Raw genomic sequence first — 17,327 nt, forward strand, 5'->3', positions numbered from 1 at the left:
ACAATAAACTGACAAATCAATACATTATACAAGCAAATAAGGATGCAGATTCATGCATGAGTGTAAGTCTCGAGAGCTGTTCAATGCGAGAGTAGTCAAAGTAAGTAGTCTGCCCTTTTTCTCGCGCTGCAAGGTTGGCGGTAATTAGGAGTGTTTTTCACCAAAAAAAAGCAGGCGGCGTTATTATTCCATTTGGAGTGCTGAAAAATCACCTAGTAGCACTTTACAACATTATGCAGAGTAGGAAAAAAGGACAGGGAGCAAGAGGGAGGCTTATCTGAATAAAAAGCTCTTATCATGTTGTTTCCGCCTCTTCAAGCTGTCGCCGTATCCCCGAGGTCAACAGCTAAATAAATGTCTTCTTGGGGGATGTTTTGCGCTTTTCTGCAGGAACCTTGTCCATGCACTTTTTAACTCAAGTGTTACACCAACCTTCTCCTCCACCTGCTACACACAAACGTTACTCTTTAGGGATTAAGGTAATGCATGTATTGTTATATTATTGCATTTAAATGGCAACTCATGCAACAAGGAGCAAAGATTTGTCTCCCTATCAGTCTGTCCCTCAGTCCTCTCTCATGCTGCTGTTGTCTTCACAAAACTAGAGTACCTCTATGTGTTCACACACAGCATACACAACCTCTCCTCCTCCCGGTAATCCCCCCCCCCTTTAGCGTCCCCCCTCTCCTATTATGTGGGGATTTTCCTTCTGATGGGAATTCCAGCAGCAGCCAAACTGAGAGGCCGTCTAATTAGCCATAGATGGACGACTTCCAATGAAAGTAAATGAGCGAAGAAATCTGCCAGCGGACAAATCATTTTAACCCCCCCGACAAGAAAGAGGACGTTGAGTATCGCTAATCACAATCACAGGCAACGGCGTCCAATAAAGAAGAAAGCACTTTGCCGGATTTGCATTTGGGAGAGAAAAACAATGTTTTTGTTTTTCTCTCTTTGTGGCTCAAATCTGGTCTTTTCATGGCTGTCCAAACAGGTTAAAGGGGGGGGGGAGGGAAGAGTTGTGCTGTTTTCGTTGCTGCCACAATTCATCAGGACCCAGTTTCGATTTCAAAAAATCAAACGGATGATTTTCGGGGCAGTAGAACTCAGCCGTGTGTGGCCATGTTGGAGGCTGTCACTCTTAGTAGACAATGGTCGGGAAAAGCTGCCTGTGTTCATGAGCTGAGCGCTTTTGGAAACGGTTCAGGGTTACATGCACCACTAGCGCAATGTATCTTATTATACAGGAGCTGAATTTCTCAATTTTAAACTAAACTGTAGAGAATGTCACAATGCCTTGGCAGTCATTCTGCGTGGTCTGTGGGACCGAAGGATTACACCTGCATGAGTTTTGTTAGTATGTTGGTTTACTGTTTATTTGGATGCTGAGAGTTCTGGCAGGAATCCAGCATTGCAGAACGGTCACTCATGCTTTCTCAGTTGCTTGAAAAGCTTCTAGAAAAGCCGAATTAGCGGACTGTGAGCCATCAGAGTGATCCTCTAAGAGAACCAAAGGCTGTTAGTGGTCCTTTGGCCCCAATCCACTTCTCTAAAGCACTGTTTAATACCCCCTCTGTCCACCTATATCCATCCATCTTTCACTTTATTCCCCTTCCTCTCTGCCTGCCTTTACACCCCTACCTTCCTTTATGAGTCCCTCTCTCCCTCTACTCATCCATTACTTTATCCTCCTTTCAGCCTTTGACCTCTGTCCGGACTCCCGTCCATGCATCCATGATGGAGTGTACGAAGCTTTGAATCTTAGGGATTACCTCTATAGATTTCCTCTCTTCTCTTACTCTATTTCTCTCCCTCCATGCGTCCTTTACTCTCTATGGCTTCTTTTTAAAAACCTTTCTGTGTACCATTTGCACTCTCTTTCTCCCGACATCTTATTTTCTCTGCACATGTCTCTATCTGCCACACGGTCCATCCCTCAGTGAGTAATCCTTCGATCCATGGTCGGATTGTACGGCTGATGGAGAAGACTCCGAGCTTTTTGTTTTCTCTTAGCGAGGTAATCTGTGCTGTGATGCGGGGAGTTTGTCTGCGGCTGTTCAACGATTGGTCGGAAGGTTTATCGAGGGAAAGAAATGTCGCATGGGAGAGGAGAGGATGTTGGCGTGAGAGACAGGAGATGAAAACGGCAAGTTTGGTCAATATACTGTCAATACACTCAATACTAATTCAAGCAGTTATCGGTTTCAGTTGCAATTTAAAAGCTTTCATTCCAACGGATTGTTCATTAAAAAGACAAAAACAATTCGGTGTTAATTTGGGAACGTGAACAAATAAACTTAACCCGACACTACTCACACTTTTTTTTTATATTTTGTGATCAAAACAGGTAAACAAGTATTGAAGTCCAAACAGATGCAAAAACACCACATGAATATTTAACAGAGGCTTTTAGATCAGCATCGAGCGAATATCTTGTAAACAAGCTTAGTGATAGTGTTTGATTTCAATTCAAACCAGATTTATTTTTCGTAGAGAGGCTATGATTCTCAATTTTGTTTTATATTTACTCTCATTATTCTCTACCCAAGATAACAAGTTAATAATAATAATTAATAAATTAAATATAATATGTAAATATGAATAAATGAAGCAAACAGAAACAAATCAACACAACAAGCAGTCAGAGTCTCAATGCAACAACGTGATGGAAAGTTCTGGAACAATGGGAAGAAACTCTGCAACTCAAATGAGTTTTTAGTTTTAGAACAATTGTGACTGAAGGGAGATTATTGTTTCTGCTGACATGCTGCCTGTTTGTACTTAGAGCATTGGAGTGAAAACTGTCTGTTTGTTCATTTCAGCTTCCACCCGAAGCAGACAGACTCACACTGCAGGTCTTCCTGGCTCCAGGCTCTTGACATTAAATAAGTCTGGTGTTGTAGAGGTGTTTGAAATTTGTCCAGGGATATGAAAAGACTAGAACTTCGATAGATGTAAACTGAGGGTTGGTTCTTCTACTGCATGGCCTTAACTTTATTTGAAATTTACTCCGAAACTGATTTTGGGTGGACTGTTGATGGGAAATTTAACAGCAGCCACGCTTTTCCATTTTGAGAGTGAGGCGCAAAGAATGTGGTGTTTTCATCCTACAGGCAGGATTTACAGTGTGAGGATGTCTGAGTGAAGGACAGAGCTGTCAATCATCAGTTGTACAGCCTCCTTGAAGTGATATGTGTCCAAACCATCGACTGTATATAAGAAGTGGACGTAGTCATCGAGGCGTCACCCATTGGCTTGTGGACTGATGTTTTAAAGCCTCGATTTTCGTCTTCGCCATCTTGGAATACGGCCGTCACCCTCTTGGCTTTTTAGCATCAGATGAGGAGTGACGTAGAGACGCTGTTTACGTCTCTGGTAGAGACCTCAATCACTGTGTAGCCCCGCCCTAAAGCATCCCCTGCTTTATGATCTGTTTGACTCTAAATGGACCATAATGTACTCAATGAACATCATGCTGTATTGAAGAAGACTTGAAACTAGAGATTGAGACCATAAACTCATGTTTACAATGTTTACTGAGGTAATAAATCAAGAGAGAAGTAGAGTCATTTTCTCATACACTTCTATACAACCAGAGGAGTCGCCCCCTGGTGGACACTAGAGAGAATGCAAGTCAGAACCGGAGGTTGCCCCTGGTCCAAAAAGATTACAATTTAGCTTTGCCAGTTCACAAACCAGCTTTTTTTTACTTTGTGCTGGCTGTGATAGGCCCCAGTAAAAAACATTAATCTAACCAATATATATATATAATATAAAAACACAACCAGCAGTGTAAAGGCAGCACAACAACTAATGGCCAAACAAAGTGATCGATTATAAAATGTGGGGGGGATGCTGGTAATGGATAAATGTTGCTTCTTTCTCCCTCACTTACACTTCCCTAAGCACAAATCCTGAGGACATTCATTAACACACACACACACACACACACACACACACACACTCGTTCACACACACATTTCTGACGTTAATCTTGCATATGCCGACTGTGATTGATGGATGTTCGGGCTAATGGTTATAAATGCATTAGCACCAAGACCTAATCAGCAAAAGCACATACATTTATGCACATAGTTGAGCGCACACACACACACACACACGGACACACACTCCCCCTCTAATCGTAATCTAGTTCAGAGTGGGGCGTTCTTCCGCTTCAATTTCCTGTTGAGTTTAGTTTCATGACTAAGTCATGAGCCGCCATGTTTACAGAGCTCACGTGCCAGCGCTCCATCATCACGTATCGGGTAAGCGTGCAACCATTTGTCAAAGGAAACAAAAGCAGATTTTTGTAGGCTCTACTCATTAAAATGTGGTGTTGGTTGCGATTCATCAACACAAATGGGAATGCGGAGCAAAAAGAATGAATCCGCTTAAAATGTAAAATTAATCTGGAGCCGTGCTTCTTCAGCTTATTGCAGCGCGTACACGGCCCCTTGCGGTAGGTAATGGTGCGGATATGAAAGGAAGTGTTGACCTTGTCCTTAAATTGATACAAGAGCTCCTTGTGGTTTAATGTTTTTACCCTCGAAAAACAGAGAGACGCATGCATGTATGATGTGTTACTGCTTACTTACTGTAACAGACATGGTTGATTTATTTTTCCTCTTTCTTTAAAAATACGTATTTTTTTTGGCATTCCTACTTTATTTTGAAAGTGAGAGAGACAGGAAAGACAGGGGACAACATGCAACTAAAGGGCCCTGCGTGGGCCAGACTGGAACCCGGGCCGCTGCACAGCCTTAATGGTTCCTCGCTGCGCCCAGTTAGCTACCGGGGCGCCTGACAAGGTTATTTTCCATCGAGACTTAAGTGCTGTGCCGGCCTTGAAAGGTCTACGTCTTCTCGGTAGAATGACGATAGTGACTATAATGACTTAACGCTGACATGACAGCATCTTTTCCCACTGTAATGATGAAATATTCCATTTACGATGGAGGAATGTAACCTTCACATCATTTGTGTCTACATTGTGTTGATAGAAATCGTCCATAAATCAAAAAGAAAATTGCCCGTTTGAGCGATCGTGCAGATTTCAGTGCGCTCAGCAAATGGGAAGTGTAATTTCTCTCCAACATGCGTCACATGATTTCACCTCATGCCATTCAAGATGACATGAGATGATGTTTCAGAAACATTGAACATCCCATAGGGAGATGAGTAACATCATCTGTTCACAGAGCGTAAGCCATAAAACAGTATTTAATTTGACCCAAATATAAATCCAGTGTTTTCAAACACTTGCAGAGAATGAATACAGTTTTTCCTCCCCAGTCCCCCCTCTGCAGGCAAAGCTGGATTTTTAATATCAGGCTTTTGTTTGCATATGTAATGCCATCTAAGCTCATTGTGGGAAACTTCAGATTAATTTCTGAGGCAGAGATGAGACTTGAATTATAACGGAGAGCAGAGGAGAGCGGGCAGAGATAAAGAGGGAGAGAGACAAAGCAGACGCAGAATAAATAAAAAGACAGACAGGCCACGGGACAGAGACGCGCATTATCAGCAGAGTATCGCTGTACCTCATCGGCTCTCCGGCTCACGGCTCCGACAGCTCTCGTTATTGATGGAGCAACAAACTCAGCTCTCTGCCAAAAACAAAAGGTCACATTATACAACTTATGGTTGAGAAGGCGAATACGTCACCTCCAAAAGTACACGGAAAATGTCAGGATATCATTCCCACTTCATAGTTAGAGCCGTATTCTCTGGTTTGTGGAGAGACACCGTTTGGACTTTGTGACCTCACAACTGTGGAATTTGTAATAAGGTTGTAAAATTCATAATATTTATGGGGAAATAAGATATTGTGAAAAATATGCTTTCTTTTAGTAATGTTTGCTGATTAAACAGAATCTGATATTGACTCTGACTTCCCAAATATTATTTTAATCAATCATACGTGTGTTGCTGTATTAAACTGTTCCTCCCTCTGAAACAACAACCAGAAAAACTTGCCTTTAGACACGCTCGTCACATGAAGGGCAACATGAGCTACAGAAGCAAATGAAAAGAAAAACGAATTAGTCAGTGCTCTCGAGCTCAGCCTCTTAACGCCGCTCACATTTTTACAATACCTCATAAATGGTATGAATCTGTCCTGGATTCAGATCTCATTTTGTCAACACTGTGATGTCTGCTGCCAGTTACACAACTTAAGATGTGAGCTTGTTGCAGTGTTGGTAACGAGTCTCGCCCTACAATCACATGTAGGAAACAAAAAGATGAATTACATACACTGTGCCTTTAAATGAATCCCTCTTGTGTTGTTGTGTACGTTCGTGGAAGTACACAAAGGTGCATTTGTGCAAAACATGTATTTGGTGTGTGTGTGCGTTGTTTGTGTAAGAATGCAGCTGTAATATGTTACTGGAGAGATTTAATCCTCTGCCTCAGGCATTAATCATGTTTATTACAATGCATTGAGCATAAATCATGTTAGGAATTACTCAAAACTTGGATTCAGCTTCTCAGGATGCTATTTAGCAGCTAATTACAATCCCTCGATTCATAAACAAACAAACAGGAAGCTGCACAGTCGGACAGCACGGTGAAGCTGCGCTGTACAACTTTTAATAGTGCAATATTCATAATATTTATGCCTCGCATAAATCACCAGCAAAACAAATGTAGGTGCTTTGGAAACTTATTACACATGTTTACTTCGTACAATAAGTTATAAATGAAATAGTAAAAGTGTAAATAATGCCTTTAATGCTGTCGTTAAGGAGAAACAGTAGGGCTGCATGGTGAGCTAACGTTTGTAGCCCGCTAAATAAAAGGCTTACTTCAGTATCTCGCCTGAACATGCACAGGACTCCACACGGGACAGAGGAAGATAGATCGCCCATTCAAAACAGACACACCAGGCTGTGACAAATAGAAAATCGAAAATGCAAAGGAGTTTGAGGTTAGTTACGTTGAGTCATTTGTCTGCAGACATCTTTATGTCTCTGAAGCAACTCCTAAATGTGACGAATGATTCCTCTGTTTTAGCTATAGATCCTAATCAGCTGTTGGTGGTATTGATTATTCCCGCTTACCTAAAGCAAGCATCAGATGTGTCAAACTCTGACTCTCAGATATTCCCCTGGTCTGACTTTCACGCCATCGTTTTACCTCCCAGGTTGTGAAGTATAGATGCAAATCATGTCAACTATTAAGGAACCAAATCGCTAAAATTCCTAAACCTACCCAAGAAGTTTTGTTGCCTAAACATAACCAAGTAATTCAGTTTCACTGAGGCCATCGAGGAACAAGTAGACAAGTGTATTTATGTAGCTGTAGTGCTTTCCATGCAAACATCTTCATTAGATATTTTGGACTTTTATTGATAAGTTGTAATTTAGTTTATTTAATTAACTGATTTGGTTATCACTCTTGATGGAAACACCCTCATTTTGATTTATTCTCTCTGTCTGTTTTCCCAGCAGCTCCACAGCCTGAACATGTTTCCACATAATAAGCAATGATCCCGTCTCTCTTAACACAGCAACAATTCACTGAACACACAGCTCCCCTCCGTACTGCACATATTGGTTAAAAAAGCAATCACTGTGTCTTTACCATCTTAGAGAATGAATCTTCCTCCTGGTCTACTGTGAAGTGTACATGCAGCAGCCCAGCAGTGACTGATGGCGTAGAGCTTCTCCAGTCGTTCAGCATGCCGGCTGTATTGCATTGTTTGGTTTCAAGACTTACACTTCATTTCATGGTTTATAAAAATATTTAGAATGAGTAATGCCCATGTGTTTCTATGTGATATATGCGAGGTCAGATCTGTTCATATTAGTTGTCAAGTTGTAGTGGCATTCGGGAGGTGTATTTGCATTTTGAGTGCCTTTATTGCTGAGGGTTTATATTCTACAAGTAGTGTATTTGTGAAACATTATAAAATAGCTATAACTTTGTGATTCTGTTTAGGCCAGCAGAGAAGGCTTAGCTGGCCCTGACGGCCCACCACTGCCCTCTCCAAAGGAAAGCTTTCTTAGATTCCCATCATTGTTATATCGCTGTAGAAATAGCAGTTTAGTAAAAGTATATCGGTGTATTTCCACAGAAGACCTTTTCACAACAGATAGCAGAGCCTGTGGTTTCAGCTCTCTTTATTGGGATCTCATTACAGCATTTGACAGCATTGGTCATGCAGTGCTAATTGAGTGCCTTGAGCAGGAGGTGGATATCTCCGGTTCAGCACGAGTCAAACTGAATGTTTTCAGTGAAAATATGCGATTCCTCATCTTCCTCAGCCAACGTACTTTGTGGGGTCCCTCAGGGCTCATTTCTAGTGCCCGCCCTGTACTCCGTCTACATCTTCTCTGCTGCCAGGATGGCTGCCAGAGATTGTTTTCTCGCTGCCATTAAATTCTCAAGAACTGAATATCTGACAGTACATGTTGGATAGCTCAGACCTGAACCCCCACCAATCTGAAATACAGTTTTATACTGTTTACAGATGACAAAAATCTGTTTCCTGCTTTTAAGCATATCTTGTTTTAAGTTCTGCAACTCTTTTCCTGTCTTGCTCATAAGTTTCTCTTCAACCTCCAGCTGGTCTGAATGAGGCATGTTGTTCACCAGTTTCCACTGTGCTTGGGGGAAACCCACATCATTTCCACAACCCTCAAAACAAACAAGGAATGTGAGGACAATCGGCACCGGATGGAAGGGAAGTTGTCAGATATTATTTAATATTTTTCATCCACCAAAAATCTTGTCAACGTTATTTGGCAGCACATTTGTCTGTGCATATTATCAATATGCTTAAAGAACTGACATTGTATTTTGTGTTGATTATAAATCATAAAGACTTAATAAAGACATCATTTTTGGATATACGTATTTTGTGTGGTATAGCAAAGCAGGGTAATAAAGATTAAATATATCTACCGTCATGCAAAAATACCACTTATTTTAGAATGTCTAAGTTAGCAAATATCATAACTGTGACCAAAACTAACTTCAACATAGAAGATTGCTGAAACACAAGCTTTTCATTATCAGTGGTCTGGCCTTGTTTCTTGAGCTCAGTACAGAGTTCAACCTCCGCTCTGAGCAACGTGGGCACGGATCCCCTCCGCGTGTTCAACACTCGACATCCTCTCACTCTCTCCCAGCAAGCATCCGGCAGACGGCAGCTAGCGGGAGGTGGCCGAGTTCAAAAGCAACCGCGTCAACACGGAGAGGATTTTCATGCTGATATTCTGACAGAAGAAGAAAAACAAAAAAATACATGAAGAGATAAACGATCCTGTGTCACACTTATGTATCATCAAACTGATGATACATGAGATGAAATCATGCACATTACTTTTTAATGAACCGATTTCACCCCAAACTCCAGAAAGAAGCTCATGATACTGTGATTAATACGAAGCTTAAATCTTTAGGATTAGGATTACTGCTTTTGTTGATTTAGCAGCATTAAACATATTGGCTTTTGTCTAATCATACCTACTGCACTCTGTATATGCTCCCAAATAACAATGAAATGCCAACGCTGAGCATTAAAATAAACCAGAGCACACAACCGAGTCATCTTAGCTTGGCCACTTCATAAATGCTGTTTGTTCCTCAGCACGCAGCAATAACAAGGCTCTTTGGCTTTTACTGCTGGCAGTATAACTTTGAAAGCCACAACAGAGAGCCTGACACGCTTTGCTGTGGGAGAGAGAGAGAGAGAGCTCTTCAGTGGCACCAGCGACAGAAATATTCCATTTGCATGCATTTGTCTCCAAGCTAAGAAAAGAAAGGTGAGGGGGCAGACAGAGAACAGAAGGTTGAGGAGGACAAATGAGAACAGAATGTGCACTTAATCTTTTTTCCAGCCAAGCGCATCTCATGTGTGAGAGAGCGAGATTGGTTTGTTTCTAATTAAAAGTCGTGTGAATGTGCAGCTTCTAAACAAAGAGGGAAAAAGGCCACAAATACACAAGGTTTTCATTTGCCAAGGCCGTCCTGCCCGTCATGTCAAACAGGACAGTGTGGATAACAGTGAGGAAGGCCTTTTTCATTTTTCTCTCCATTACTGGCCTTTGCTTGAGTTGCGTTGCGCCTATATTTATTGAGCAACAACACGGATACTCCGTAGTCGGAACCCAGACATAAAACTTTATTACTCTTTTCAACCCTGACAAAGGCAGCATCGACCAGAGCCACTCCATCGGTTTTTACTTTTCACAATAAAAGCCTGAGACGTATACTATTTGCAAGAGTATTTGGCATTTTTGTATCATTTATGTGTCGGGCCTCCCAGTGTCTAAAGGCTTTTATGTCATTACCCTGAGCCATTGTGAAGTTGCATTGATGAAAGTAAAGTGAATTAGAATGATTGGATTGAACTGTAATCACTTTAGTTTGAGGTCAAACACACAGAAGCACTTGTTTGCAGCTAGAGTGGTGTGTTGGAGATTATTGAGTATTAGTAAAAGATTGTATGACGATATGTTTTTCTCTCTGTGAGGAACAGATGAAGGTCTTTAACATCCAAACATCAGCTCTGAACTGTGTGTAGCTGTTCATACACCAACACCCTGTTTAGGCTCGTTAGGATTTTAGTGATAATGTTTAGAGGGTTGCTTCAACTTGTTACGTCAAACGTCATCATATTTAATTTCTCTGATACCTGTTACACATTTAGCTCATGTTTTTATGTTTTTAGATTGCTGGTATTGTGACCAAACTCAAACCTACAAACAGCACTTTGCTGCTGTGAACAACTCAAACCAGAGCCGATGAGTCGTGTGTGTTTCCACACTGAAAGTGTCTTCTAGTAATTACAAACATCTGTGCGTTGCTCCATCTTTTTAGTTATAAAACCAAAATATACCAGCTCTCTCTGCGGTAGCTAAGGGTTTAAATGTAATGTCAGTCATATTGTTTTGTTTTTACACATTACTGATGTTTATTCTTCAAAACACCTCCAATTATGAGAAATGTACAGTACACTGTCTACATTTTACCTGCAGAACTCACATTTGAATGCCTTTGTTCATCATCTGTGATGTGAAAACATCAGATTTTCACAGTCCTTCTAAACAGTCCTTCAGTCCTGTTTTCCTTCTAAACTCTTTTCTTTGCCAACTCCAATTCCATATTAACATGTTCACATCATGTGTTCTGTGTTTATTTGCCTGTGCCTAATGTATGATTTGACAAAGTGATATATTCAACACATGCAGCACTAAAGCATCGCTGCATCAGTGCTGTCGGAACACACGCACACACACTCACACAATCTCACACACACACACACACTCACACGCTACAGATGTCGTCATGACGAGGCCAGATGTATGTCTCTGTTTGATGTTTCCTGGTTTGTCCAGATGGGACAGTGCTGGAAATGATCAAGAGATGAGACACGATGAGAGAAGGGGGAAATATGGAGGAAAGAAAACTGTGTATAATCATCAGTCAGCAATATGTGAGACATGTGAGCAACATCTGTGTGTGTGTGTGTGTGTGTGTGTGATCCTACAAAGACAGGAAGAAAGACACGAGAGAACTATCATCCGACATGGAGCATACAGATGGGAGACAAATGTGTGTGTGTGTGTGTGTGTAAAAGAGTAAAAGTGATGGCTCGGATTAAAAAAATAATAATTTATAGACTTCTTTTTTTTGTTCCTGGTTGTCAGTACAGGAAAGTTTGAAGGAGACAAAGGCGCAGAGATGGATGACAAAAAGCTGGATTTTGTTTCGCAACCCCACATTATACTTAAACATGATGTGAAGATCATTTTTATCTTCAGGATGTGCTTGCAGTCAACTTATCCTGGGGAAAACGTACGTTCTTACTCTTTTTTCAGTGTAAAACACTTTTGTAATGAATCTGGCATTCCTCCCGTCCCGGGTTGACAAGTTTCTGTGCAGAAAGTTTTCACCTTAAAATTAAGTTTTGCAGATTTACACATAAAGCACAGCAGTATAGATTTTCTCTATGTTTGTTTGTTTGCTGTCCAGGCTTCCAAAAATCAATCTGGATACAACATGAACATGCCAAAAAACAGATTTGATGTTGCAGTCTGGAACTAGACCTGAATGTTGGAGTGTATGATATTGAAATGCTCATCATTTAAGTATTCCACGACAGAGTTACAGCCCTTATTGTGGCTCTGATTTCAGTATCCTTTCTGGTTCTTTATTCATTCGTTTGTGTCTCTACACTAATGTTTGCACGTCCAGTGCACAGTGCACAGGGCTGGTCAGAAACCTTTAACATGGACCGTGTGACTGGGCCTGACACATTATACTTACAATTCAATTATAACACTCTAATAATTCCAAAGCGTCTCTGCTAACCTCACGCAGCTCTGTGGTGATTGGTCGTCCTGGACCTTCTGCTGTCTGTATCAATAAGGCCTCAGCTTTTCATTAAACCTGTTACCAGTGGTGGCTTTTAAAGGGGACGTAAGAGCTGCACTAGAAGAGAGACACCGGCCTGTGCTAATTAGCCTCATTAACAAGGGGAACCTTTTTTAATTAGAGGATAGTGTCGCCTTGAATGAATTGAACCACATTACTGCAGTTTTTTCTCCCATTTAAAAAGATAAATAAATCTGCAGTTATTGTATTTCAGCATGCATTCCTCTGTACACAGCAGGAAGCTGGTCTGTTTAATAAAACCCATTTAAAAGCGGGTAAAGTCCACGCTTAGAAGAGTCAAAGCTACCGTTAAAAATAAACTATTGTTGCTGTTGGGTTTCCTCCGTCCTCTACTGCAGAGGGAGAGATTGACTTCTTAGAGGTGACGTCCTGTCTTGGGACTCGTATTAGAGAGATCTGGAGGTACGCAACAGATATCTGGAATGCAAAATGAGTATTTGATTTAAGGATTCAATCATGGCGGCTTGAATTCAATTATTGACTCTTTATGGACACGAGGCCCGGCGCTCACTCTGTCGACGTCTTGATACCGCTCTGGGTTCCCAGTGTGTCTCTGAATGTCTGAGCTGAAGCATAAATTCACAGAATTGCTGCTGCACCGCTGCCTCGTACTCTCTCGCTCCGTCTTTGAGAAGTGAAGAGGTGGAAGGAGCGCCAGGAGGACTTTTCCAATACACGGCCCTGGAAAGCATCCTCTTCCGTGGGGAAGGACGTGGCAGAGGTGACACGGTGGTGAAGAAGTAGCAGAGATGGGGAAAGAAGAGAAATGGAGATGTATTGAAATAGGAAACGGAGAGGAGAGAAGGTTAATGAACACTATTCTCAGAGAGTTGTTGCTGGATTCCCCACAGGAAAATATATCAGCAAATGTTAGCCCTGCGTTATCCAAATCAAATGCTTTTTACATGAAACCAGACATTTATTAATTTATTTTTATAAAGGCATATCTGGATTACACAGGGTTTAAGATATTCCATCCAGGGGTTTCTAAATATAGACCTGCTGTAGTCAAAGGACCTGTGTGAACAGCCATCACTGCTGCCCGTTACCGAGTAGCTACATGCAGCTAATGAGCTTTCAGTATAGAAATGGAAAATGTTCAAATACTTTATTGTAAATCTCCTTTGAAAGCAGATGGAATTACACATTTATGAATCTTTGTGCTGCACGTTTCTAATGGGAGGATCATTGTCTCGTACAGCGTACGTCCAGAACCTCTTTAACAGTCAAAGTTACTCTCACTTATTACTTCATGCATCATCAGCGGTTTCCTTTGATCCTATACTGTACACACTGTAATACATAACTATAACAAAAATAATGGGTGTCGATGTCTTTTCTATATATATATATATTTTTGCATGACACTGGTGTTGCTATGGAGATTTTTATATATTTTCATATTTCAAAACAACTTCATTTTTTTTGCTCTTGTGTAAAACGAATGGATCTTCTAATCAGAGACACGTGGCCGCTCAGGGCTCCGGCGGCGCTGCATAAACACGGCTCCTCTGCTCTGTAGAGCGGCGGTGCTGGAATGAACGGTTCAGATTCACAGCCCGTGATTAGCTGATGAATGGGGAGCAGAGTCGCAGAGCTAAAAGCCCTCCAGCCAACTGGAAGAGTCGAGATAATCATATATACGCTGACCCATTTGATATCAATACAGTGGATGTGAATTCCCTCATCCGAGAAAAACAAACAGAAATGATGAATCGAGGACGGAATTACCATTATAGGTGTTAAATGTAGGAAGTCTCTGAATAATTCAAGGTGCTTGTTCTTGGGTATCTCCGTGATTGAAGACACGTTTCCCAGGTGTTATAATGTACACAGATTACGCCGGGGCGTATAATCAGAAGACCTTTCATGACACCTGCTAATGTCCTACTGTCGAAGTAAATACTTTTTTAAAAGCATTCTTAACACAGTAGGCCTCGTGTCAACTGATGAATTGTGCTGAAATCCTGAATCTCTTATCAGCGATCATAAATGTCTTGCTCAAGGACACCTCAACATTACACGAGGCTGTGCTGTCACTGGCCGGTTAGCTGATTAGATTCAGAACAGCTGACGCGGGAGCAGAGGTGTTACTCTCATCCTCCACTTCATCCGTTTGTTGCTGAAGAGCTAAATAGCTTCTTTTTTTTACCCTTATAGTGTTTCATTAAATTATATCAACATTCACTTTTACTAACTGAATCTTACAGAAGGTGTTATCTTGCTTTGAAGTTGCATTTAGCAGTGTATCACGGTGAATGATTGACTCTTGTTGGAGCCATTTAGCCTGTTGGCTGTAATTTTATTAGCAGAATAACACATAATATACATTTCTCATTATTGGGTAATTATTGGGCCCAATATATATATATATATATATATATATATATTACTTCCCTAGTTTTTCCCCTTTGAATATATTTATACATTTTCATTTAAGGCAGTTTTTCAAATCAAGTTTTAAAAGAAATTTATCTCCAGCAGAACTCCATGAAGACATCAAAACATTTCCATTTCCTCCACAGCAGCACTGTCTGCTCTTCTTCCTTCTCGTCTCAGCTCGACCTTTACCTTTTAACACAGTTTCCTATTTTTTCGGTGAGGGAGAAAAAAAGGTTCAGAGCCGCTGAGAGCCAAGAAAAGCATCACTATTCCACCCCAAGTTCACCCAAATATGAAGAACAAAGGTACAGTATATGTTTTAATTAGCCAGCAATGACGACTGGAGGTAATATGTTCTAATTAGGCAGCAATCAACACAGAATGCATTGTATGATTAAAATAGCTATTTTTGATGATTGAAGGTGCTATGTGTTTTAATTAGCCAGCAATGGAAGACTAAGGGTATATGTTTTAATTAGCACCGTCTCCTGTGGCCTTAAGGGCTCGGGGCTTAAGCATTAGGTAGAATGTTAATCAAACCTGCAGAAATGAGACTAATTGTTTTCATACAGCAGTTCTCCTGTGGTATGGCAGAAACAATCCTTACACATTTCAGTCTTTTTTTTAAAGCTTCAGTACTCAGAGTTAGGTACAACTAGCGCTGGTTGGCCTACTTTCATCTGCTCCCAAGTGACCTGTGGGCTTCGGCAGGTACATGCATACAACTCCATCCCACATGACTGTAGAGCTGCATCCTGTTTTTCATCTTCACAGGAACGGGGGAAAAAATAGCACGTGTAACTTTGTAGGACAGAGATCTGACAGTTTCCCAAAATATCTCGATGATTCCTCTCTCCACGCATTCAAATACTCTTTTATCTCTGAATAAATGTAATTATTTAGATGCCAGCTGAGCTACTATCACAACAAGCTGCAAAGAAAGGAGCTCAGGCTTGTTGCTGAACTCGTATCATCCTGTCTACAGTTGACTGAAACTTTCAAACTTTCTTGATTAAAGCTACTATGAGAAACTCTCATTTAGTGTTGTTTTGGCGCCCCCTGTGGACTAAAGTGGTAGTGTCTCTGAGCACCAGAGTCCCTTTAGAAAACCTCTCATTTTACTTCAGCAGGGTCTGACAGTCTGCCCCGCTCAGTCCTGGTTCTGACCTGACGAGTTCAGGTCAAAGGCGACAGCAAAACCTGATCTGGGTCTTTCCGTGGTGGGCTGGTTGCTGCCGGAGGTCCCGCTGCAGTCTGAGCTGGAGGTAGGTTTTGGTGAACCTGCATGATTTTGAGCAGAATAAATAGAAAAAAAAAAAAAAGAGCACCAGGAATAGATTTCCTTTCACACACTACGACCCTTTACTTCTGTTTCATGCTGCCTTCACTGACTTGTTTGCAACACAAACTGTAACATAAGATGTTGACCCTGGCAGGATATTTTCACAGAGATGGAAGTTTTCAACTTCTGTTGATGTGGTTATTATTTATGATGCGGCATTCCTCGCCTCAGTGAGAACATGAGTTACTATGAGGTTGTGAATCATGCTGATTGTTGTTCACAATACTTTCCCTGTTTAATAAGTCTTCTGTTTCCTTATTTATATCACGACTCAGTTGTGGCTGTCGCTTCCGAAAAATCTCCAATACCCCACTGAATGTGAGATTACACTTCCTGCAACTGGTTGCAATTAGTCAACTCTGTAAGTGGCGATGGTTTCAGTAAATAAAGTCACAAGTAAAACGTGAAACTAATGTATGAACCGAAAATCCAAGTGTCAGCAGTCTGTCGTTGATCTTGATTTAGGAAGTCCAACACAGTGAGTAGTCTGATTGTACTGCTGAAGTTACAACACAGCACCACAGTTGGGTGGTAATACCAAACTGTATGAAGTCTGGTTTCTGCAGTGTATTCTTTGCACATAATGCAGCACAGACTTATATCAATCACATCTTGACAGCAACAAAAGGATGCCTGTTCGCTGTGATGGATGATATCTATATCTCAAAGTTTCAATTCTCTAGGTATTCATTTTTTAAAATGTGCAGGGAGGAGTTAAAAACCTCAGGCTGACGGTGAGGTGGAAACAAACATTCTTTAAATTAAAAGCACTCACACGCAGTGATGTTTGTGATGTCGGATAAATTGTCTAGAACATGCATAAACACGAGTTTGATCCTTTCCAATTACATCAGAGTGGATCGCCTCCATCAATTCTGTACCCATAGACGAGCTGTACCCAATTACATGGTGTACGTTCCAGCCACGACAAAACACACACATGCAGATAGAAAACCTCCGTCCATGCATGAATGCAATGTCTGTCTGTCTTTCCATTTGATTGGATTGGATACTTAAGTCTCTGAGTGTTTATTTGCAACAACAAACGTGTTTGTCCTGTCTGACTTGTGTGACTTTATGGATTATATATTTTGTGTGTGTGTGTGTGTGTAAAGGATTGTTTGTCTCCACATGACTGCATTTTAACAGGGGTTGCTTTGGGGTTTATGGGTTCCACACACACACACACACACAC

The sequence above is a fragment of the Anarrhichthys ocellatus genome, unplaced genomic scaffold (assembly GCF_004355925.1).
Source record: "Anarrhichthys ocellatus isolate YVR2014 unplaced genomic scaffold, GSC_Weel_1.0 scaffold3, whole genome shotgun sequence".
Taxonomy (NCBI): Eukaryota; Metazoa; Chordata; class Actinopteri; order Perciformes; family Anarhichadidae; genus Anarrhichthys; species Anarrhichthys ocellatus.